This window comes from Solanum dulcamara, chromosome 5, assembly GCF_947179165.1.
Source record: "Solanum dulcamara chromosome 5, daSolDulc1.2, whole genome shotgun sequence".
NCBI lineage: Eukaryota > Viridiplantae > Streptophyta > Magnoliopsida > Solanales > Solanaceae > Solanum > Solanum dulcamara.
In genome coordinates this window covers 72,547,104-72,554,235 of record NC_077241.1, presented here as the reverse complement: position 1 = coordinate 72,554,235, position 7,132 = coordinate 72,547,104, and the positions used below count along the sequence as shown (strand labels likewise).

General features: G+C 34.6%; 1 pseudogene; it reads left to right on the top strand.

Annotated features, from left to right (window-relative positions):
* Positions 1-1,907: 1,907 nt before the first annotated feature.
* Positions 1,908-6,040, top strand: LOC129889680 (pentatricopeptide repeat-containing protein At5g64320, mitochondrial-like; annotated as a pseudogene).
* The last annotated feature ends 1,092 nt before the right edge of the window (positions 6,041-7,132 follow it).

Sequence of the window (7,132 nt, the reverse complement as noted above, 5' to 3'; positions counted from 1 at the left end):
TAGGGAATACATGTTTAATTCTTGTTATCACTAAACATCACGTGGAATACAAACTTTCAAACCTCAATTTGAGATGTGCAGTAGTGAGTTTGACAAAATATAAAACACCTCAAGTAGGTCTGTGTTTATAAAAAGCACTAATTAGTTAGAATCAAAATTTAATCACCAACTAATTTACCCAATGATAAGAGTCTTTTAGTTAGGCTAGAAAGAAAAAAATTATGACAACATACAAATAAGTATTAGAGTACGTATGAGATTTGAATATCCATAATTAAAAGAAATCCTAATTTGTTCTAGATAATGTGTTAAATATGGGAATAAAAACTATACCAAACTACCCAAAATAAACACTGAAGATTGGTATGATTGATTCCAAGTCCAATTACTTGTGACAAATTATATCTTTTCCCCAATTAATAAAGTATCGTGGAAGAGCAAAACTAAAAGTGAATCAGAAGAACAACAAATGGGTAGTGAATTTCCATAGTTGCCTATCATTATCGACTATCATTGCATACAATCGCTATCATTGTCAATCACTACAATTAAGTGATACCATCACTAGCCACTATTTACAATCATCACTATCAACTACCATTATCATCAATCACTACAGACAATCACACAAATCATAATCACTATATATCACCACCACGTTCTTCATCATCACCACCACTAGTTATCTCTTTCATCTACCACAACATCAACCACCAAAATAAACTATTGTTGCCAGATATCATCATCCATATCTACTTTCCACAAAACCACCATTAGTCAACATCTCTCCAATCGGCACCCACATCCAATGCTAGCCATTACTATCACCGATTATTATATAATTTCTTTAAAATATTTTATTGAAATGCTATTAAATCAATTTAGTATTTATTGAATTTTATATTTATTAATTTTAAAATAAAGATAATTTTTATATATTTAGATGTTTTAAAAACAAAAAGTCATAATCATTTAATAAATAATTTTTAATTCTTAATATTCAGATATATATTCTCATTCAGACATCTAAATATCAATACACATATTAATATTCTATCATCAAATTCAAACATCTTAATACCAATAAAATAAGAAAATGAAAGAGTTGATTACTTTTAAATGTCAAATATCCAATTATAGAAGTTTGGTTGAAATGGGCTTAGGAAAGGTCCAAACCATTCTACTAGGCTTATAGTCCACGAGGGGCGAAAATTTACGCGTAGTAGCCTTTTAAAAGGCTAATGTTTGAATTTTGACCTATTTGAAAAGTTGTGCAGATAGCCAAATATATACCTTCGTCAAGAATTTCTCCTTCTTATCCTCATTTTTCTTCATTTTCTCAAATGTGTGATAAAAAATTAAAGATTAAGCACAATTTTGTGATTATTTTGGATTGATTTTGATCAAAGAACATCATTATTGAGTTTTATCGAGTTGAAGAACTAGTTTGGAGGTTTAAGGTGAATTTTACAGAAGTGAGGGAACTAAAGTGTCCAAAAGATTTGACTTTCGATTCAAATATCAAACTTTCAATTATAACAAAACCAGCCCCCAAAACTTTACTCCTTTACGACAGACTTCACCGCCTTCCTCCCTCACCACCTCACCGGCGACGGCCGCCGTGAATTCACCTTTCCCGGTGAACATATCCCAATATCCACCCAACTCTATTCCTTAAACCTAGTTGCTTCTTCTTTTCCTCCATAGAAAATTTCCACAAGGAAAAAGACCAACTTCGAAACTACTAGGAGGTACTAGAAAGCCACAAAATTAAGGCTTAGAATCTTCAAGATTCAGAGTGGGGTTTTCAATTTGTATAGAGTTTGGAAGATTCAAAGAGTTGGACATGCATAAAAATAAGGTAAATATAATACTTGCTTTCAGCATTTCTTGGTTTCAAAGATAAATTATTGAGTATCGATTGAACTGTTTCCTTTTCTGAACTATTTTTTGCTCGTACACCTACCCTCCAAGACCCCACACCCCACTTTGTCAGATTACTCTGGGTATATTGTTGTTGATTGATACAGGCTTAAATGGAGCAGAATGAGTAAAAGGCATTCATGTGGATTATACTTCGAGTTGCAATCCGAAGAACTACTTTTTTTGATTTTGAAGTGCTGCTTGTATCTGTTTGATTTCATTAGGGAAGCTGAAATAGTAGAATAATGTCATTAGAAATGAAGGGTGAAAAGATGAAATAAGAATCCTCCACTTTTTGTTGTTATTTTCAAGTTGAGCACAGATTAACTCATACATCTTCTGGCTTAATTAAACTTAGGTTCGATCTCTATCGATTTCTTTGTGTATAATGGAATACAACATATTAACTGCTTGAGTGTTGAGGGATTATTTGCTTTATGTGGTCATGCAATATCAAAGATGGGTAAGTATGCTAATGTGGCTTTAAAACTGTTCGATCTAATATGACACAGAAATGCAGAACCTTATTCAGAGTATGAAAAGGAATTCTGAATATTATTATCTTGACAATTTGTGATACTTTTTTGAAAGATTTTGTCTTTCAAGTTTTTCAAGTTAGTTGAACTCGTTAGATTCTCTTCTTCTACTAGGGAAAAAGGCAGGGGAAGATATTATAATTTTGAAACGATAAGGTAAGACACTTTCCTAGAATTGGATAACAGTACAAGAAAAGGAAAGGAAGCAGTCAATGTAAAGGAAAAAGATGTGGTCAATACTAGAATAATTGCTGAACAACAATCATTATATCAGTGGCATAGGGAGAGGGAGAGGGATTAAAGATAGCACCTTTAAATCATTCAATCATTGATCTAGCTATCAACCATGACAAGAAACAACAGAAGTACATAAGAAATAAAGCACGAAGGACTTGCTCGAAGGATAGGAGATTTAGTTGAGAAAGGACCTAAAACAGAGATAAGGATGTTGCTGAGAGTAAGAGATTCTTTGGGAAGAGGAGAGCATGATTTGGTTGAGCATTGATTTCAGTTTATGCAAGGAAAGAGAGTTGGAAAATGCTTTTTCTCTCTGTGATAGGAAATATGGCATCAGAACTTATGGAAAACAACAACAACATACCCAGTGAAATCTTCCCAACGGAGACAAAAAACACTAGGTAATTCTTTCCATCTATTCTAGCCTCCTGGTACCTGTTGCTAGTGGGAGGTGGCAGGTATCCCGTGGAATTAGTCGAGGTGCGCGAAAGCTGGCCCGGACACTACGGTAATTAAAAAAAAAACATACCCAGTGAAATCCCACAAAGTGGGATCAGAACTTATGGAAAAGAGTTTGGGAAATCCTCTATTTCCGCTATTTTTTGTTAGAAAATGAATTTTGCTCTGTATCGTTTTTTGGACGATCGTGATTGAACTTGAACTGAATTGGATTTGCAAATTGAGTTTGATAAAGATTTGATATTGAATTGTGGTTTATGAATTGATTAGACATTGATGCTATCATTGATTGTGTTAACTATACAAAATCTGATTCGTACGATTGTGATGTAAATTATGTTCGTAATGATAGTTTGATACTAATAAATTGTTATTCTGCAATATTTTTTATTTATAGTTTAAGTATATTGTTTGGCTTTAAGTTGTTATGACTGGCAAATGCTGTGTAACAGTGGGAACCTAATTCCCGTTCTGCTCTTTCTATTAAATGTATTTGAATTTTTGTATTTTCACATTATTAATCTGAAGTTGGTGTTGTCTTATTCTTGCATATTTTAGGAAAAGAAAGGGCTTTGCTTACAATGACGGAGCTTAAATTTGGTTACTGATAAACCAAATTGGAGAAGCTATCATGACAATTCTTGAAGTAGTTCTTGAATCACATGAAAGGGCTAAGTTCTGAAATTTCTGTACTTCCCGTTTGAAGGTATGCTAAGAAGGTTGAAGCTTTTGATGATTCACTTACGGAAAGAGCTAGGATCTCTGAATAGGAACCCTGCTTTTGCATTTTGTACTTGTGCAACTGATTACTGATGACAACTGTGATAATGCTAAAGCCAGGGGCGATGTGTCAGAGTCTGAGAATGAATGGGAAAGATTGCTTAAGCCTTTTAACTTCAAACAACTCCAAAAGTCACTTAATAAAATTACCCCATATCAGCTCAATAAATTATTGAAGCTTCCTTTGGATGTACCAACATTGATGGAGCTATTTCAGTGGGCCGGTAGCCAGACGAGCTATTGCCACTCATTTGATGTCTACTATACTTTGATTGATAAACTTGGGGCTGCCAAGGAATTTAAGATTATTTATAGATTGATATTACAGATGAAAGATGAAGGGGCTGTTTTCAAAGAGTCCCTCTTTATTATGATAATGAGGCATTATGGAAGAGCTGGTTTACCAGGGCAAGCAACTAGAATACTCTTGGATATGTGGAATACTTTCTCTTGTGAACCCACATTTAAGTCATACAATCAAGCATTGGATATTATGTTGGCCGGAAATTGTCCAAAAGTTGCTCCAAATGTATTTTATGAAATGTTGGGGAAAGGTATTTCTCCTTCTGTATTCACTTTTGCTCGAGTGATACAAGCATTATGTATAGTCAATGAGATAGACTCTGCTTGTTCACTTCTCAGAGACATGACAAAAATGGGTGTGTACCAAATTCAGTGATTTACCAGATTCTTATTAATGCACTTTCAAAGTCTAATCGGGTAAATGATGCGTTGAAACTTTTGGAGGAGATGTTTCTTATGGGTTGCATACCCGACATCAATACTTTCAATGACATTATCCATGGGCTTTGCCGAGCTGATAGGATTCATGAGGCTGCAAAACTGGTTGATCGGATGCTTCTTCGAGGTTTCACCCCCGATGCTATAACTTATGGCTTTCTGATGCATGCTTTATGTCGAACAGGGTGAGTAGATGAAGCAAGGGTTCTTCTCAACAAAGCACCTGAACAGAATAATGTCCTCTTTAACACGTTGATCAATGGTTATGTGACTAATGGATGGCTTGATGAAGCAAAAGCCATTCTGAATGAGAACATGTTGATTAAAGGTTATCAACCAGATGTTTATACATACAACATTCTAATTCGAGGTCTTTGCAAGAAGGGAATTTTGTCTTCGGCTCATGAAGTTGTAAACGAAATGTGATCTAAAGGTTGCCAGCCCAATGCAATTACGTACACAACCTTGATTGATGGCTTCTCCAAGGCTGACCGTCTACAAGAAGCTTATGAGCTTGTTACTGAGATGTCAGCAGAAAAACTCAGCTTAAATATAGTGGGTTATAACTCTCTTATATCAGCTTTGAGTAAACAAGGAATGATCCAACATGCATTAGAAATTCTTGATGATATGTCAAGCAATGGATGTAAACCAGACATTTTTACATTCAATGCTTTGGTTTTAGGATTTTGCAAGATTGACAAGATGGATGAAGCTTTGGGTATATACCGAGATATGTTCCTGGATGGAGTTATTGCCAATACAGTTAACTACAACACTTTGATTCATGCTTTCTTGAGGAAAGGTAAAACCCAAGAGGCGCTTAAGCTTGTAAATGATATGTTATTCAGAGGATGTCCCCTTGATGATATCACATACAATGGCCTCATAAAAGCACTTTGCAATGATGGAGCAGTTGAGAAAGCATTAGGAATTTTTGAAGAAATGATGAGAAAGGGAACAAAACCTAATCATGTAACATACAACATCTTGATCAATGGCTTTTGTATAATCGGTAAGGTTCAAAATCCCCATGAGTTTCTCAGACACCTGATACATCATGGATTGACACCTGATATAGTCATTTATAACAGTCTAATAAATGGCCTTTGTAACAATGGTCGAATTCGAGAAGCTCATAACCTCTTTGAAAAATTAGAGCTTGAAGGAGTTTGTCCTGATACTATTACTTATAACACCTTGATTTTTTGCTATTGTAAAATGCACATGCTTGATGATGCTTATACCCTGTTTACTAGAGGCATAGCTGTTGGGTTCATTCCCAATAATGCCACATGGTACATTCTAGTTAGAAATTTTGTTCAAAAGAGTTATGAGTCAGTTACTACTTTGACCTAGATTAATCAATATGAGCAAGAACCGACATTTTTGAATATGATCATATTCGTGTTGTTGTTCTTATTTTTATTGTTCTTTTGTTGTGTGTTAGAAAGAACAGACAACATATTTCAGAAAATTGTCTTGTGATCAAGTGTCTTTATGTTACCAAATAGATGACCAAGACATTTTATGTTATATGCTCGTGTCTTTCTTTTTCCTTGTAGGCGGAGGAGGGGAGTTGTTTATTATTGGTTCGCCTCATAAATGATGCTTATGATTTGTATCTTGGAGCCAAGTAATAGAAGAATTCTTTGTGATTTTGCACAAAGAATCTTGTGAAACTTGAACTTTTTCCTCCTCCATCTCTAGGGAAACTTGATATAACAGATGTTGTACATGAAATTTAATGTTTTTGTTATTGTTAACATTGTTTAATTGATGTGAAGCAAGCCAGTGGATGGTTGTATTTTATGCACAAAGTTTGGATGTATCATATTGTGCAGTAAGAAAGATACAGAGACATTTGGTCTTGCCTGCATTTTAATCCAGCATTAGCATTTTGGGCAGTGACGGAGCCATACCTATCTATACAGTGTAATTTTACGTATGTTAATTGACTTCCCTCGAACAAGAGTAGCTCCACCACTGCTTGTGGATAGTAAGTTCCTTTCTTCTTTCAATAGGTGTCCTATGAAAGTTCCACATGGTTTTAGTCTGTTGCCTTTCTTACGACCCATTTGGCCATCGATATTGCAAGTTTGGGAAAATCTATTTGGCCATAGAATTTGTTTAGTTTTGGGAAAACATTTTGGCAAAATCTATGGCTGTTAACAGATTCTTTCTTTTGCACTTAGTATGAACTTTTAAAAGAAATGAATTGTGTTCTCAAAAAATGCTTTATTTGAAGATTTTTGGCTCAAAATATATAGTTGTGCATACAGGCAATCAAAAAGGTGAAGTGTGAGGTAACAAAATAATTTAAAACTAGCTTGCAGGCTGGGTGCTACTTATTTTCTTGTTTTTTTTTCTTTTCCTTGGATCTGAACAAAGCCCCTTTTTTTGTGCCTGGATTAATTGAAATGGCCGACCTTCTGTTACTAATAAATTTGTCTGCG